This window comes from Pan troglodytes, chromosome 2 (genome assembly GCF_028858775.2).
Source record: "Pan troglodytes isolate AG18354 chromosome 2, NHGRI_mPanTro3-v2.0_pri, whole genome shotgun sequence".
Taxonomy (NCBI): Eukaryota; Metazoa; Chordata; class Mammalia; order Primates; family Hominidae; genus Pan; species Pan troglodytes.
In genome coordinates, this window is record NC_086015.1 from 171,623,500 (window position 1) to 171,643,279 (window position 19,780).

The 19,780-nt window shown below is 35.3% G+C and overlaps 1 protein-coding gene and 1 non-coding gene across 3 annotated transcripts in view; both read left to right on the forward strand.

Annotated features, from left to right (window-relative positions):
- Positions 1 to 19,780, forward strand: part of LOC134809620 (putative EGF-like and EMI domain-containing protein 1) — a 704,739-nt gene that overhangs the window by 208,130 nt on the left and 476,829 nt on the right. The window lies entirely within an intron of this gene.
- LOC112208888 (U2 spliceosomal RNA) lies at positions 14,095 to 14,285 on the forward strand. Its single transcript, XR_002943436.1, has one exon. It is a non-coding gene; the product is annotated as a U2 spliceosomal RNA (small nuclear RNA).

Below are 19,780 nucleotides of genomic sequence, written 5' to 3' on the forward strand. Positions count from 1 at the left end.
AAACTGTCATAAATATATGATATATCATAAAATGTCACCATAGGACACACACATACACACACACACACACACACACACACACAGAAATCAAATTGTAGAAAGCATCTATTTCCACCTCACAGTTCAAAAACAATAAAAAATATGGCAGCCTCACAGAAAAAATAATCTATTAGTTTTTCTCTCTTCCTATACCCCAGCTGTAGGCATTGCCATCCCCAAACTTCTGGCATTATTGTTGCCATACTATTATTAGCTGTCCCTGCTATCAGTCCTGAAGATGCTTATAGTTCATTTTCTCATTACTTTGTTACTTTTATTGCTAGTACACTTCTGTCACCTAGTTAGTCACTAGGTTGCCAGAAGTAATTTCTGGACCCAATTTTCGGACAAGAACCAGTACTAGAAATGGATACACCATATAGAGCTTTTATAATTGCAGTAATTTACCTGTAATTAGATTTGTTTGCTTCATAAAGTTTCCAGTTACTCTCTACCGTTCTTTCATTTCAACTTGCCATCTCCTTTTAGCATTTCCTGCAGAGCAGGTCTAGTGGTAACAAACTACCTCACCGTTTTTTATCTGAGAGTGTCTTAGCTTCTCCCTCACTTTTGAAGAACAGTTTTGATAAATATAGTATTCTTGGTTGAATGTTTTTTTCCCCCCTTTGGCCCTTTGAATATATAAGCCCACTGATTTCTGGCTCTCAAATTTTTTAATAAGTAATTTTTATAATCTTATTGAGCATCTTTTATATATGATTAGTCATGTAAAAGACTAACCTGCTTTCAAAATTTGCTCTTTGTCTCTGGTTTTTGACAGTTTAATTATAATGTGTCTCAGTGTGGTTCTCTTTGAGTTCTTTTTGTTTGAGTTTGTTGAAATTCTTGGATATTTATATCCATGTCCTTAATCAAATTTAAGATTTTGACCATTATTTTTAAAAATAGTTTCCCTTACCATTTTTCTCTCTCTTCTCCTTCTGAAACTCCCACAATGCATATGTTGGTCCACTTGATGTGTTCCACAAGACTGAAAGGCTCTGTTCATTTTTCTGCAATCTTTTTATTTCTTTTCCTCAGACTTAATATTTTCCATTGTCCTATTTTCAAGTTTATTGATTCTTTATTCTGCCTGCTCAAATATGTCTTTAAATACCTTTAAGGAGTTTTTCATTTCAGTTATTGTACTTTTAACCTGTAGAACTTTTTCTTTCTTTTTAGATTTTCTGTCTTTTTATTGATATTTCCATTTTGTTGATACATCATTTTCTTGACATTCTCCACATCTCCTTTACTTCTCTGAACATCTTTAAGACAGTTGTTTTAAAGACTTTTTCTGATAGATCTGCCATCAGTTTTTTTTTTAGGGGCAATTTCCATTTGTTTATTCATTTATTTGAATTGGCCATACTTTGTATGCCTTGTAGAAAACTAAATATTTGAGTATAGTAGTATGATAACTCTGGATATCAGATTATCCTCCTTCCCCAGGGTTTGCTGGTTTTTATTTGTTTTGTTGTTGTTTACTTATTTTTTTTTATTGGTGTAGGCTGTTTCTGTGCCAAGCATACACACTTTACAAGTGTGTAAAGTGAAGGTCTTCTCAGGTCTTTTCTCAGCCTGTGCCTCCCCCTGGACAAGTGCAGTAACTTTCTGATTCCCCCTGTACATGTGACTGCTTTTGAATGTCCTAGTCTTTAATGTATGGCTCTCAAAACGGGGCAAAGGGAAAAATTAGAAGGAAAAAAGACACTGGCACTGCCTTTTTAAATTTCATGCAAATCACTTCAACCAAACGAGGAGCAACTTGCAACAAAGGGTAACTGCAACAACAATAGCCACAGCCTCTTTGTGTGCGGCTCTGTGATCAGAAGCAGCAATTAGTGATCAGAGCACAAATCCATGGTATTTGGAGGACAGGATGTTTTGTGCCCACCCTGGCTCCTGCAAGTGGTATACAAGCTGCTCCTGGAGCACATGCACAGTTTCCTGCCAGAGGGCTAAGGGGTAGTGGATGAGTAGTGGCTACTATGGTAATAGATGAAATTGACCTAAATTTACCTTAGTTTTTGGTTTCAGCCTTATGCTGGAAGTTGCAAGCCTTCAGTATACACCTGAGTCCTAACAGTTACATCAAACAGATTCTGCCAGTACCATTTTTGTCTAGGTGAGGAGACAGACTTCAGGTGCTTCCTACTCTGCCATGTTTCCAAAAACCTTCTTATCTATTGTGTTTTAAAGAAAAACTAATACTTGTTAGAAATTACTCAGAAGAAAGAAGGAAAGGGCTTTCTTTTTCTAATTTTAAAAATTCAGCCCAAAACAGAACATATCAGTTAGAATGGTTGAGATTCCATTACAAATAAGAGAAACCCAATTCAGAGTAGCTCCAGCAGCAGTAAAGATTGTGTTAGCCTAAGTAACCGAATAATATGATGTATGAATGAGGAGGTATATCTGGCATCAGGAACATCAGGAATGAGGACAATGAGGGTATACCAGAATTCTGTCCATTTCCTCCTTCTCCTCGACTGAGAGATCTATGCTCTTAAGATATTTTTGCTACAGAGGAGAGTTCTGGTGCCTTACAGCTCATAGCTTTGCCTGTTTATGGACATTAGATTTTGTTTTCTCCAGTGTGGAAAAATGAGATGTTATTTGAGGATGTTAGGAAGGAGTTTGGCTTGATCTGGGTTTACATTTTGGAAAGGTAACCTTGGTTGCTCCATTTTATTGTGGGGCATGAAGGGTACAAAAGAGAGAGAAGCCAGTAAGGAGGTTATTATAGTAGTTCAAAGGAGAAATAAATGTGGCTTGGTGTGGCATGGGCAGAGCAGAAAGGGTGGGAATGTTTCAACTGGGATATATTATGGAGGATAAAAAACAGGTCAGACTGATTGATTTGAAGATGTGAAGAATCAAAGAGGAATCAAGGATAACTCCTGTGGTTTTGGCTAAGAAATTTGATGGATAGTGGTATCATTTAATGAGAAAGGAAATGCTTAGGGATGAGAAAATGTGGTTTAAGATTAATACATTTATTAAGCCCTTAAGTAGAGATTCAAGTGACAAGCTGGTTATCCAATTGTAGAGTTCTGATTGGAGGCCAGAATGGACATAAAATTATTGAAATGGAGTTATAAGGTTATCATTTTGTGAAAATAAACATGATTCTTTATCCAGAAGATGTAATAGAATCAACATAAAAATTCTAAAACCTGGCAGAGATACAACAACAAAAAAGAACTTCAAGCCAATATCCTTGATGAACATTGATGCAAAAATTCTCAATAAAATACTGGCAAATTGAATCCAGAAGCACATCAAGAAGCTTATCCATCACAAATAAGTAGGCTTCATCCCCAGGAAGCAAGGTTGGCTCAACATACACAAATCAATAACTGTGAGTGATCACATAAACAGAACTAAGACTAAAAAACACATGATTTTCTCAATAGATGCAGAAAAGTCCTCTGATAAAATTCAACATCCTTCATGTTAAAAACTCTCAGGAAACTAGGTATTGAAGGGACATACCTCAAAATAATAAGAGCCATATATGACGAATGCACAGCCAATATCATGCTGAATGGGCAAAATCTGGAAGCATTCCCCTTGAAAGCCAGCACAAGACAAGAATGTGCCACCTCTCACCACTCCTATTCAACACAGTATATAAAGTTCTGGTCGGGGCTATCAGGCAAGCAAAAGAAAGGATATTCAAACATAAAGAGAGGAAGTCAAACTGTCTTTGTTTGCAGATTACAAGATCCGATACCTAGAAAACCTTCATCGTCTCAACTCAAAAGCTTCTTAAGCTGATAAGCAACTTCAGCAAAGTCTCAGGATACAAAATCAATGTGCAAAAATTGCTAGCATTTCTATGCACCAACAGGCAAGCCAAAAGCGAAATCAAGAATGAACTCACATTCACAGTTGCCATGAAAAAATAAAATACCTAGGAATACAGCTAACAGTGGAAGTGAAGGACTTCTTCAAGGAGAACTACAAACCACTATTCAAAGAAATCAGAGATGACACAAACAAATGGAAAAACATTCCATGCTCATGGATAGAAGAATCAATATTGTGAAAATTGTCATACTGCCCAAAGCAATTTATGGATTAAATGCTATTTCCATTAAACTACCATTGACATTCTTCACAGAATTAAACTATTTTAAAATTCATATGGAATGAAAAAAGAGCTCATATAACCAAGACAATTGTAAGCAAAAAGAACAGAGCTGGAGGCGTCATGCTGCCAGACTTCAAACTATACTACAAGGCTACAGTAACCAAAACAGCATGGTACTGGTACAAAAACAGACACATAGACCAATGGAACAAAATGGAGAACTCAGAAGACCACACATCTACAACCACTAGAAGATATGAATCGCTTCTAAATTACAGGAAAAATCCAGGATTATCCCTAATATTCAATAAGTAATAAATATCCTCCAGAAATTGTTGTAGATTTGTTCAGACTCAAACAAATGAAGAAATATCATTCCCCAACATATGAAGATATAATATTGTAAACATTCAATCCAATTTCCATTTTAGCAGATTTATAATGAGTCACAGCAGCTGGTAGGAACAGCCTTAAAAGACAAGACCATGCCCACAAATGATTGGACTAGTAGTGAACTCAAATAATACCAGCATACTACCTGGATATTTTAGTGTGAGCTCTTGACTAAGTAATATGAACCTATTCCAGTTAGGTGGAGGGAGAAGAAAGTTGGTCTTAATCTGGGTCTTCAGTTAGTGCAAGGAAGCTGAATCTACACAAAAACTGGATTTGAGGAAACAAGAATCATAGGTAAGCAAATAAAGTGGCTTTGCAGAGAAATCCAGGAGAATACAGAAGACTGAAAGTCAGGAACAGAAATAAAATACCATTCCATGCTATGAGAGATTAAGGAGTTGCCTCAATGCCTGTTTCCCCTTCAGGCCCTATGATGCACAGCATACTATTTTTTTTTTCTCCTTCGATATCAGTATTTCCTGTCCTACATATAGACTTAGAGTACCCCTCTTAGGCAGAGTTGGTAATGCTGATTCAGTTAGGAAAATAATCACAGATGTTGCAGAATATTTATGTTCAAAGATATACATAGCCAAATTATTTAATAGGAAAAAATAATTTAAGTCTGCAATAAGAGAAATGATTAAATTGCAGTATTCAGAGTATCCATACGAAGTAATGTTACACAACCAATAAAAACATATATTTATGACAGTTATATCTTCATACATGTATTCATGTTATATATTCACATATATTTAAATGTCATATATAGGTTGAGTATCTCTTATCCAGAATGCTTGGGGCCAGAAATGCCTCTGATTTCAGATTTTTTGGATTTTGAAATATTTGTATATACATAATGAGGTACCTTGGGGATAGAAGCCAAATCTAAACACAAAAATTATTTGTGTTTCCTATATATTTTATACACATAGCTGAAGGCAATTTTATGTGATATTTCAAAAAATGTGTGCATGAAACAATATTTATATACAGTTAACCAACAGAAAGCAAAGTCACTGGCTCGGCCACCCAGGTTTTTTGGCATCACTGTAATTCATGATTCTTAATTCATCTTCAGATAAGCAATCATTTTCTTACACTTATTAACCCATTAAATATTTAACAGTAAAACATATAGCATACCATTAATACAAGTGAAAAAATAATGTGTTCAGGGTAACTAAGCGGCACAGTAGCATCACCAAAATACCTTATCAGCTGTTAAACAACAGTGATGGCAAACAAGGGTAGCCTTTCAGTCTTCATCTGCAATGATGTGTTTTGATTAAAAGGTTACTGTACACTGTATTGTAACCCCCTTGGGGACACTGAATAAACTGTGTGTTGTGCACCTGTGTTTTCAGTGAGACACATCACATGACATCAGGTGTGGAATTTTTTACTTGTGGCACAAGGTCAGTGCTCATAAAGGTTTGGATTTGGGGGCATTTTGGATTTTTGAATTAGGGATGCTCAACATGTATATGATATTGATGTATATATGTATCAAATGTGACATTGTATATTTATATATATGACAATTATATATTCAATGACAATTCAGTTACACATATAGAAACTAATCTTATGGCGTGAAAAGAAAAAGCAGAATGTAAAACTGAAAGTAAATACGACACATTTATACATGCATTCTCATATGCCATCAGCCTCACTTGCCTAGGTCTTTATAATGTGATTATATGTTATTTCTACATACCAGCCAACCTGCCAGAAGGGCCCTTAAAGGTCTCTGAGTTATCTTTAAGAGTTTCTCATAGGGCAGTCTACCCACGCTCTGTAACAGGTTCTTCTTTGGCCTTTGTTGTGGACATTGTGTCTTGACCTCGCTGTTGATGGACCTTGTAAGTTCTCCAGTCTTCAGAGACTCGCTGCCATCTACTGGTTATTGTTACCAGTTCTGCTCCTCTAGTCTTGGAGTTAGCTCCCGACTCTCACCAATACCCACAACATAATCATTCCAGATTTTAATAAGGCCTGGGAATAGTATAACTACAGCACAAATTTGTTTCTATCAATGGCGGCTCCTTGTATTTAAAGCCTAAATATTACCTCATATCTGCTTTCTCACGAGGTCCCCATATACTAAACTAGTTCAACTTCCAGAAACAGTTTCTAGAAAGGTTCATATCTAAAGTCTGAACCCAAATGTACTACAGTTACAGAGAGAGGAGGAAGACATTTATTTGCCTGAAGTCCAGAGCCCATGAATATCCTGATCCAGGATGCAGGATGGTGGAAACATTTATCTCCTGCATAGGATATTTTCTCTCATAAGGAAAATGCATGGATTCCCATAACCTCCATAATTATAATATTTATGCTACTCTTTGCAAAGCCTACATCATTCAGTTTTAAATATTTTACTGTGGATGCAGCCCCATCCAGGTTGTGATCCCCTGGATTATAAAGTTAAGGTTTGATTAGGGTGACATGTCCTTCTGCCATGAGTGAATTCTTAATTTTTTAGTGACCAAATGCTTATATGATAGCACAGCATGCACTGAAGAATAAAAATGAATTTTATCATAGGGTAATCCAAATGTGGATTTGAGGAACAAAATATTTTCTAACTCTGTAAATGACAATCCTACCAAAAGAGCCAATTTATAACACTGCAAAAAACCACTAACACCTCAATCTGAAGCAAGTTTTCCCAGTAAAAGTACCAGCCAAATGCCTGATTAACTAAAAGATTTGCAAAAGTGGCCCTTTGTAGAAGGAAAATTCCCTTAAGGGAAATTTCTAGACTCAAAAACTGCTTACCATCCCCAAAATGATGTTATTCAAAATGAAACAATTTAAATTGCTCTCTTCAATGGTCATATGTGAACAGTGATTATCACTGGGTGATGAGATTTGCTTTTAAAACAATTTTCTATGTTTTAAAACTTTTCTATATTGAATGTGTATTATTAAAAATAAAATAGTTTTAAGAAGTCTATATTGGAGCTTATTTACTGTAATATATTGTAAATGAGTAATATAGCTGTTTGCCAAACTAGCTTATTAGTGGCTTGAACACCACTGACTTGATAAAGTTTTATTTTAAATGAAAAATTCTCATTCTGAAGAAAACCTGATGCTTCTGTTAGTCGCATGATGATTACATCTGTAAGGATTCCAGTCAGAATTTATAGCAGTCAATAAACAAGCTCAAAACTCCTAAAAAGTAACAGATGAGATTGAATCTCATTTTCCCCCACTTAAATTAGAACATTATTAACTCTGTGTTGTTTGGAACTTAGGAGAAGGTTCATTTTATTTTTGTTTTTTAGGTTGTTAAAATCCAAGTAGAGTTAACTATTGAACTACAAATTGTTTTTAAAGGAAAAGTAATGGGTAATTTTATGGCATGGGCTTTGAGTTCATCACAAATTTTCAACACTAATGAAATTATTATATCCTTATGTTATCATTTTTGGTAACTTTTTAATATTGGGTTTAAGTAACCATCTTGGCAATAATTTCTAAGCTAATTAATTATATATGCCAACAGAGTTCAGTTTGATTTAGTTGTATATTCAATTCCCTTTTTATTGTGGTGGAACTAGGAAATAAACTCTAATTCAATTTTAAGTACAAATAATGAAATGAATTGGGCTTATGAATGAAATCTTCTCATTGGCAAAGCCAGGAGGTCAATTAACTAGTTTTACAGTATTTCTGTGAATGAAAATGCATCTCCGGTTGTGTGATAAATATTCGCTGTATAGGACTGAAAACACTGTTGATTTTATTAATCTTTCAGTTAGTCTGGAGTAGATATTTTTATTAGATTTACAGAAACCACTATACATTTTTGAAAGTAACATTTCTTAATATGAATTTGATGTGGAAGACTATCATCTCTTTTACTCGACCAAAATAAAACTCTTTGGAGACACTTTATTTCGTTTTACTAAAGCAATGTTTGTTTAGGTTATGTTGTGAAGTATATACAAACCATGTGGATTTTGATACTGAAATTCAGTTCAAATGTATATCCTCTATAAACATTAAAAGAGCTGTTTCATAAATGTCCTAAAAACAGTGATTAGAATCGTGCCTGAAACAGCATGATTCTCTGATTCATTTGAGTTGTTCTAAAACAACTCACATAACATTATTGCCTTTGGACTCTTTCTTCTTTTCATCAGTTGAAATGTATACTTTTAAATCATTTCTTAATTTAACTTTCTCACTTTTTTTTCAGTATGTAACTTGTCCATCCTTTTACTGACCTTTATAAGTGGTTCTCTTTGTTATAAGAACAAAGTAACAGTGCCCTCTTAGTTGATAATTATCAGGAAACTACAAGATCAAAGAAGGAATAGTTAATTTTATATCTTCTTCTTTCTCTAAATCTTCTATGCTCTTTGATGTCACTCCTTATTGATCAGGAAAGAAAGTCTATCTCAAGTAGGGGTACGGGTCAGCAAACACAACTTCTGAGCTCAAAGACATCATTTAAAATAAAAATAGAGATTATTTTGTTACTGACTAGGATAACTACATATGTTTATTTTTTCTGTCAAACACATAGCAATTAGGAAATATTGAAATTATTTTCATTAAACCTCACATAATTTTTGTAATACAGTATTGAACTTGCTTATATTAATTAGCTGAGTACAAGTCCATTTCTTACAAAATATATTAGGCCAAAGCCTATAACCCCTATCTCCATTTTATAATTATCTATGTTTAGATAGTGAACAAGGACTGAATTAATTGTCTTATGTTTTTTTTAGGTGCATTCTTTTGCATTAGATAGCTATTTGTTCTGCTGGATAATTTCTATTAATTAAAGTCGGTAATCCCAGAAAATGAAGCCCAGTACATTCATCTCGAGTCATTATCGCCTTCTCTAAGTTTTGGATAATAAGCTCATCTGCCTCTTTGAAATGTCTCATGACTCAGCTGTTCAGAGAGATTGTCCATCTAAAGCAGAATGCATGAGATAATGAGACTCCTTTTCCACGTCACGGTGAAAGAGAACATTCTTTGTTTGCTTAGAAACGCTATCTAGAGATGAAATTATGCATCTAATATTTTATGACCTGCCAATTTTCATTCAGGGTTACTGTTTTTTTTTTTCACATGATAGTCTAAGACTTATTATTAAACAATGAAACAGGTTAACACTACCATTTGGCTTTAATGTTTGACTACCGAAAAGCTAACCATTCATCACATTTGTTTTTTAATTGTGGTTCCCTGGGTCACTCACACATATACATTGAAACAATTTATTAGTGTAAAGATTAATTGTGGTAATTTTATTGTCTTGGGATTAGATGAAGAGACCTTCAAAAACTCCTTTTGATGAAACAAGTAATAAAATGTAGAAACAGCGAGTTCTGTGGTTCAATATTTATATGTCTGTGCTAGAAGCTTTACATAAATTTGAAAACTTTTTGTAGGTATTTGCAGAGTGAAAATATGCCAATACTTCAGGCACACTTATAAGCCCCTCTTGTCTTCAGTCTGGTTGGCTACGTCCAATAAAGTTTGATTTCTCCTGAAGGACCATTATGGTTTATTGGCTTAATGAAGCAAATTGGAAAAATAATTTGTGCAGCACCTTTTCTGTGCTCTGAGTGCTTTATAAAATTGCAGAGTACCTTTCAGTTTTAGGCAATTCCCAATGATTAGTGTATTTCCAGTGTGGCAAAACAGGACCTGAGAAAATAACTATGAGTATCTTGCACACATGCACATGCACAGACACACACATGCATGCACACTAGTTCCAGCACCTTCTGTAGAACATGTTAACTGCCTCAAAGAGAGTATCCTCCAAGCAATAGTGAACAGAGTATTACTTTCTGTCTTTGTAAATTTTCCAGGATATCATGATCAACCTAATTGTGTGGAGAATGGTTTTGGAGTCTGCTGATTAACATTTTATTATACAGGAGATCTCTAAAAGAGAGATTTGTCTCTTATCATGCTGATTCTTTCTCAAAATGAAGATTTTCACAGGTAGACCATTAGTGCCAGACACTGAAGAATTCTACTTTTCTTTATTAAAAACAGTATATAAAACAAAATTTTAAAAGACTTCTTCATTTACAGAAGGAAGATAAGAAGAGAACAATGTACGGGCCTGTTTAGTGTTTAGATGGAGTAGAAGAGATGAATCTGGAAAATGTCTGAATGTCCTTTCAGCAAACATGAATAGGAGTAGAATTCTGTCTTTTTTTTTGAGATGGAGTTTCACTCTTGTCACCCAGGCTGGAGTGCAGTGGCGTGATCTTGGCTCACTTCAACTTCTGCCTCCTGGGTTCAAGCAATTCTGTCTCAGCCTCCTGAATAGCTGGGATTACAGGCACGCCCCACTATGCCCAACTAAGGGCTTTTTGGTGTTTTTTTTTTGTATTTTTAGTAGAGACGGGGTTTCACCATGTTGGCCAGGCTGGTCCCAAGCTCCTGACCTCAGGTGATTCGCCCGCCTCAGCCTCCCGAAGTGCTGGGATTATAAGGGTGAGCCACTGCGCCTGGCCTGGCCTCTCTTTTTTTAATAGGCAAGGTCTTGCTCTGTTGCCCATGCTGGAGTAGCTGTGGCAAGATCATAGCTCATTGTAGCCTTTAACTCCTAGGCTTAAGCAATACTGCTGCCTCAGCTTCCCAAGCAGCTCTGACTACAGGTACACACCACCACACCCAACTAATTTATTTAATTTAACTTTTTTTTTTTTTTTGAAATACGGGGTCTTGCTATGTTGCTCAGGCTGGTCACAAAATTCTGGGCTCAAGTGATTCTCCTGTCTCAGCCTCCTAAAGTGCTGGGATTACAGGCGTGAGCCCCTGTGCCTGGCCTGTCCTCTCTTATTGATGGTTATGGTTTAAAAATACCGATTCTTATGTTCTCATTTGTAGCTAAAATAATACATTTAAAAGGATACTTTATTCCAATATTTTATAGATTTCCTTTTATAGGGTAGATTAAATAATTATAATCTGGTACTATTTAAGAGCCTCATATGTTCACTATTCCCTGAAAAAGTGAATAAAGTCTCTAAGTCTACTTATGAAGTTTATGGAAATACTTAACTTGAATTATGTGGCTAGGAACAAAATTAGAAGTGTATTGTTAAAAGATAATTTAAAAATAAAATTACAGTACATACAAATATAAAATGGACATATGCCCAAGATTTTGACTCATTAATTAATGAGATAACCAGTAAGATGTTACAATTAATTCAGATGAATTTAAAGATATATATGAGCAATAAGGAAAGCTGAAATGAATGTACAAATACATGCAAAACTGCTGTGTCCACAAGGCAATAAAGAATTGCATTCCTCAGGACTCAGTCCATTAGCATTTCTACAGAGAGGAGTAATTTGCATTATTATCAGTTTTCTACAATTTACAGGGTTATAAAATAGCTCAAAGACAATGGAAGGCAGAGGTAACCAAGAAAGGCATACTAGACAGTACATCCAGCAGTGCTTTTGCACTTCTCAAAGCATTTCCCAATTTTTCCTGATAGTATTAATGCTGTTCACATTACTATCTTGCCACAAGCTTGTTCTTTAAGCAAAAGCCAGAAGATTTTTTTATTACTTTTTATGAGTAACTATCTGAGAAAAATAATTTAGTTAAACTGCAACTAATAATTTAGGCCACCTATTAAAAACTATGATTCCAAGATGAATTGAATATGCTTTCTGTCATCTGAGACCATTTCTCTTATTTCAAGCAACAATGTCTGGTATGATATGTGCTATAAGTAATTTATAAAGTATTGAGTGAGTGTGGCAGAAATTTTGGCTTGAGAAGATTAGAGAGGGTAGCTTTTACTGATGTTAAACATTTTACTTCATTGCACATGAACAAAGACCTTTTCTTACCATTCACATCTGATTCTCCTCATGCCTAACAGTTGGAACTGAAGATAAACTTTCCTCTCTGTGAGAGAAAACTGATTGAGTGTGCTGTGCTTCATCTTAATCATATGCATGAACTTTTCTTTTTGTTTTTGAGACAAGGTCTCATTTTGTCATCCAGGGTTGAGTACAATGGCATGATCATGGCTCTTGCAGCTTTGACCTCCCAGGCTCAATCGATCTTCCTGCCTCAGCCTTCAGAGTAGCTGGGACTACAGGCATGTGCCATCATGCCTGGCCAATTTTTGCATTTTTTGTAGAGATGGGGTTTTGCCATATTGTCCATGCTGGTCTCAAACTCCTGGGCTCAAGCCATCCGCCCACCTCGGCCTCCCAGAGTGCTGGGATTACGGGCACGAGCCACTGTGCCTGGCCCATATACATGATCTTTTAACAAAAAATTTAAGAGACCCTAAGTGGAGAATATACTAATTCAAAATATCATGTTCTAGAGATGTAGAAAAAAACTATAACTGAAAAATGAATGAAAAAAATATTTAAATTTTAGGGGTAGAAGGTGGAAAGCCCAATTTGAAGAAAGCGATGTGCAAACCTGGGGTCAGACAAGTGCAAGAGAAGACATTGAGTGTATCCTGAATTAGTTTAGCAAAATTTAAGAGTTATTTAAAATAGATTTTAGGATGTTACTGTAATTATTGATTTCATAAGAATATATTATATTTGTCTTGCTCTACAGAGTTTTACCTTGCATGTTAATATCAAAATTTATTATAGCAAACTTTGTTCATAACATTTTATTGAAACAAGATTTGAAAGTTTCTTTGTTCATTTTCCTGAGCTCAAGGACTTAGAAGGTAGGACATATAATAAATGAATCCTGTCCTACTTATCACTAGGGATAGTTGTTTCCTCAAGATATGTTCTTAGTAATAATAATTACAATTAAAAGAATCTCTGCTCTATTAAGTGTGCTTCTGAGGGACACTTTTTTATTTTAAAGCATAAAGTATTGTCCTATTCAGCAGAAGCCAAATCTAATACAGGTTGGTAAAATGTCCTGTATGCAGTTGTTTGGGATCTCTTTGTGTGGCATGTAATAAATTACCAACATGGAATAAAGATAGCTGAGAAATTAATATTAGCTTTTGCTAAACTAGGGACAAACTTTAAAATGATGAATTATAGGTACTAATGAATTGCTACCCTTGCTTTTTAAAAATTCTGCAGTTGTAATCTATTGATTATTGGCTAAGTGTTATATAGAGATTAGGCCTTATTTCTCATCCTGCTATTTCCTACCTTTGCAACTTTCTTCTTGATGGAAAAGGGGCATCACTCCTAAATGAGATTTTTTAAAAATATTGAATCTTCAAATTTAAAGAGTAGAGTACAGGATTAAAGTGGAGAATTTTTGTAATCAGAGCTTTATTGAAAAGTTTAGTGTGTATAGGCATTGTAGATGTGGCTGTGGAATTTCTGGACTCAGTTAAAAATTGTCACCTGATAAAAATGAAGTTAACAGTCTATTCAAATGATGAGATTTGCATCTACAGATATATTACTACCTAAAAGCCGAGGTTGCATATATTGCCGATGGACTCCTAGAATGAGTCAGGCATCTTTTAAATCTCAGTAAAATGATTGTTATCTTCCAGATACTATCTAAAATATCACCAATATAAGATTCCTCATCAATCACTTCTCAATCTTTTGACTAAGATCAAGTGTAATATCTATCTTTATCAGTTTAATATCTGAGATCTCCTTTATCTGAGGACAATATATTTAATGGATTTTTGGAACAGAGAGAAGGAATAGGAGCTTGTTCTGTCCACTCCATGCATTGACCTGGTATTGCAGGACCTCCAGAAACACCACCCCCTCCCCTCTGACACACATAAATTCTCACCAATCTTGAGGGAATGTTAAAATAAGATGTGCTTTGATTGGCTGATATTAAGGCATATTAGAAATGAAAGAACTGTAAAGAAGTAATTTATCTTCAAATTGGGAAGGCACTTCTATCTAGTGGATGTAAGCGGCAACTAGAAAATTATATTCTGTAGCATAAAACTAACTTAATACTTGATTTTAGACTCAGGAGACATGCATTGGGTACCATGTTGCCTCTTGTTAATCTTCTGTCTTTGGAAACATTGCTGAACTCTGTTCTCTTTCCTCATCTTTGAAATTAGGTTAATCACATCACAGGATAGTTGTGAGTAATAAATTAAATAAAATCACCTATCCTAATGCCTGACACACAATAAATGCGTAATAAGTATTTATTGGCATTGCCTCTTGCTAGAATCTGGTTGGAATGATACATGAAACAACTGAGTTCCTTTGCCATGATACTTTAATACACATTCTTATCTGTTTCACCACAGTAGAGGAGTGCCACTTCATATCATAGGGGAACAGATACTTGTGTCAGCAGTTGCTAGATAACACTAGAAAGTCTGGGTGAAATAGTAAAAAATACAGAGATGAATAGTTTAAGAAAAGCTTCTTAACTGATTCTGGTATAATTCCCTTTAATTAAATAATTGGCTTAACATAATTACCATCTTTTCTGAAGTATATTGATGACAAGAAGGTGGCCTGTGAATGAAATGCACAATTTTTTGACTCCAGAATTATTAAAGTATAAATTGCTAAACTATAATTGTGGATTATAAACTGATCACTGATCATCTTCAGATGAGTGATTAAAGATTCAAACCTGTAGATCTGAACACCCACAGCATCAAGGTGAAGTTGCTGGGGAACTGATTATTCTCTTCTTTATCTACATTTCTGTCCAGAAATGCACTGTACTCTTCCCTCAGAAATCCTCGCTGTCTAATCAAGCAGCCATTTCAAGCCAGAGACAGTCTTGGGCACACTACACAGTTTTGATGACTAAGTGACAGCCCTTCAGTGGAACAAGAAGCCTTTTCTTGAAGGCTACTTACTGGTTTCGAGCATAAAAAGGGAAAAGTTCAATGAGAGAGAACGAACTCCTAACTATGTTGTTCTTCTTGGGTGCATTGTATATGCTGAAAAGTTAATGCTGTTTTTAAAGTTAATTCATGATAATTGAACCGAAGTGCTCTGAAAGTGCTGTTAGAGTCTATTTATGAACCCAGTGCCCTCTTTGTCAATTCAGTAAAAGCACCGTTCAGTAAAAGAAAGGAGAGAGAGATGGCTGCATGGTGTGCACTTAGCCATATGTGCGTCCTTTCCCCGTAAAGTATCTGTTTTTCTAAGTGCTTTTTTTTTCTTTTAATCTGTCTACCTCATTGAGTCAGCGGGGCTGCTAGTCCCATTATCACTCCACTTTGAGGACTGGGAAGGGCTGATAAATGTATTTTGGTCGTGATTTACCACAAATCACTTTTGTTGCTCTGAGGTGTAGGTCACTGTTGCAAGTATAGGTCAGCAAGAGGAGAGCACGTGGGACAAGTGAATTAAATAAATAAACTACCGTTTGGATGATCACACTGACAAATATTTTTTAACAAATATAATGGACAGTTTTTGTTAGCGTGTGGAATATATTAATCGTTTCCATGAGTGCTGTTGGGAGTGAGTCTTTCATATGAAGCATCAGCAATTCCATTTTATAATGGCAAAAAGTTGGTAACACCTTTATCTTCAATAATAGCAGGTTAATTGAAATTGAATTATGCTTTATTAAAATGAGAAAATACTAAGACACTTAAATGGTGATGTAAAATAATATTTAATTACATGGAAAATGGTCTCTGATAAATTAAGTGGAAAAGGAGAATACAAGATCATATTATATATTTTGTTCTAAAAAAGTATTTATCTATATGGAAGAAGGATTACCAGGATATGCATATGATATTAACAGTAATTTTTTGGTGATGAGATTTTAAATTTTTCTTATCTTTTTTGTTCTCTCTCTCTTTTTTTTTTTTTTTACTAAACATGAACTATAAGATATTGTAATAAAGTTTTAAGAAAATTGTTAAATAATTTTTTAAAAAGAGTGTGCATGTCAAAGAAATCATGCTTGTGAACAAAAAGAAATTAGAAAGTATAAAAGGCTTATTTCAGTATTTCTAATTAATTACCCAACTATACTACATTGTTCCTAAGAATTGAACCTTTTGGAATCCTCTGAAAGTAAAACCATATTAAAGAAAGAAACATAGAGTAACCATGAGCATGTAGTTTGAAAAAGATACAGAAATCTCAGCTATGGGTAAAGGCTTAAAAAAAATTGAATCCATGATGGCCTCTCATTCTGAAAATGACATCAGGCAGTATTTATTTGAAGGTAATAAATGAGAGTGTATTATTGTATGTAAAACTGTGTTTTAAAATGTTTGTAATATAAAATGTTTATAATATAAAATATTTCATGTACTAACAGAAAATCACAGAAACAAATACAACATTGGCTTGTGGGAGGAATTTGAAAGGTCCAGATGCTAGAATTGGCTGAGGCTCTTTGCAGCACCGTCCATATAAAAGTGGATAGTCTGAGGGGTTTACACTAGTGATAATGGAAGGAACATGGAGTCAGAATGGCTTTCTATATACCTGTTGGCTTGTGTGATTTCTTTGGGCCTTGGTTTTTTAATCTTCAGATGGGAGAAAATAATACATACCTATCAAAGTTGTTAAATAAAAAGCATATTTAAAGTGCCTAGGAAAATGCTTGCCAAATAGCAGTGATTCAGTGAATATTAGTTCTGTACTTGAATTTGGAGTCTCCCTTGGTGACTCAAATTTAATTACTAAAAAGGCTAATGGCTTCAAAAGTAGCCATTTAAGAGAGTGAATTCACAGCAGGGAGAAAAACTCACAGAACTCCATGAACAGGTCTTGGGATATTTTATTCAATTTAAAACCAAAGGGCTATGAAACAGTGAGTTTTCAAATTTCTATCATTTGTTTGGGTTCATATTTGACTTTGATAAGTTCACCAATGTGGATTCCTTTAGCTAATGAACAAGTTGGATTTTCATCATAGAAACTTCATATTCAGTAGATTAACTTGATTGGCAGCCATTCTAAGGGAGAGATTCAGAAACAGAATAACAAGTCTGTGGCAATTTAAGACTAAACTACTGAATGAGGAAATTAGGATGGAATTTCGTCATGATGACATCTATTAGACTTCCATAATCGTTATCTCAAGAAAAAAAAATCATAGATCTTTTCAAGAGAATAATTGTTGTAGAGGAAAGGAAGTGCTAAAACAGTTTTATGAAATTACATTCTGAGGTGTTGTACAAAATAGTACTCTTTCTGAAATGTAATTTGCCTTTAAACTGTTCAGAAGAGTCTGAATGGTGATTGTTGCCTGAGTTTTTATCCAAAAGTTCAGTGATGGAGCAGCATCTGGGCTTAGTCCTGTCTCTAGTGGCACATCCTGAGTGACTAAGACATAGATGTGAAAGCCTTTTCTGGGGTTACAGGGATCCAGTGATTTCATTCAGCTTACAAAAGCAGAATCCTATTGGTTTCCAGTCTTACTCCTTTGAGTCTATTTTGTTTTTAAATCACTGCAGCCTGCTGGGCGCGGTGGCTTACACCTGTAATCCAAGCACTTTGGGAGGCCAAGGCGGGAGGATCACCTATCAGGAGTTCGAGAGCAGCCTGGGCAACATGAGGAAACCTCATCTCTACTAAAAATACAAAAAATAGCTGGGCATGATTCCAGCTACTTGGGAGGCTGAGGCAGGAGAATCACTTGAGCCCGGGAGGCACAGGTTGCAGTAAGCCGAGATCGTGCCATTGTGCTACAGCCTGGGCAACAAGAGCAAAATTCGGTCTCAAAAAAGAAAAAAAAAAAAAAACATTGCAGCCGAAATGTCCTTTTACCTGTTTCTAAGTCACAATAATTCTGAAATGATCATTTCACTAGCTACAACAAAAATATTCTCCAAAGCTTTCAAGCTAAAACAAAGCAGTTCTGTGATTGTAAAAAAAAAAAAAAAGCTTTAAACATCTGAATTTGGTCGGGGAAAAGAGCACTCTGTAGTATCTTTTCAAGCTTGTAAGGCACATATAAATGAACGGTATTGGACATATGGAATTGTTCATTTTACAGAATACTTACTATCAGATGTTCTTAAATAACAGGATGAAGAACACATGCTTAATTAGCTCAATTGTCTATGGATAACTGTGTTGACGATCAACTTTTCTTTCAGTTTCCAGTTTAGGATGCCATATAATGCTTGTACATTCTGCATTAATAAAATTATCTAGCACCACTAAAATCCTGCCACAGTGCATCGAAATATTTCTACTCAGCAACACTATTATCACTTAAAGCTGCAGGCAGACCTTAAACTACGATTTTATAGGCTATATTTTGTGGACATTATATTCTACAATTTTATTCAATCATGAACACATTTTCTCAACGCTTTTATTTGATGAAACATAGCATTTAATATTATACATAATAGCGTTAGTAATTCTTATGGTCATCTAGTTATTGAATGACTGTTTTAGGTGTCATGAAGTCAAATGCTTATGATGTCAAAAGTAGGAAGAGTGATAACTGTTTTGAAGTAGAAAATGTGCGCCTACCACTCAGCTCCCAAGGATGCTGTGCAGCAACAGGGGCCTAATGCATGCATGTATATTTGTTTCCCATTGCTGCTATGATAAATTTCCACAACTTTGATGGCTACACAAAACAAAACACCAGTTTATTATCTCATAGTTCTCAAAAGTGAGAAGTGTGAAATGGGTCTCAGTGAGCTGAAGCCAAGGTGTTGGCAGGGCCACATTCTTCCTGGAGGCTCTGAGGGAAAATCATTTCCTTACCTTGTACATCTTCTAGAGGCTGTCCACATTCCTTGGCTCTTGTACCCCTCCATCTTCTAAGTCAAACATGGTGTGTGAAGTCTTTGACCCTGCATCACCCTGACACTGATTCTTCTGCCTCCCCCTTCCACATTTAAAGGACCCTTGTGCTATTACATTGGGCCTACCTGAGTAATCCAGGATAACCTTGTTATTTTAAAGTCAGTTTATTAACAACCTTAATTTCTCTTTGCCATGTGTGTTAGCATTTTCTAAAGACACAGAACCAATAGGATCTGTATAAATCTATATCAGAAGAGATTTATTGTAGGAATTCTCTTACTTGGTTATGGAGGCTGAGAGATTCTCTTGTTTGCAAGCTGGAGAACCAGTAAAGCCAGGGGTGTTATTCAGTCCAAATATGGAAGCCTCAGAATCAGGAGCTGATGGTGTAAATCCTGTCCCAAGTCTGAAAGCCCAAGAGGCAGGAGCACTGGTGCTCAAGGGAAGGAGAGAATGGATGTCCCAGCTCAAACAAAGAGAATGAATATGCCTTTTCCACTTTTTTTGTTCTACTCAGGCCCTCAGTTTGTTAAATGA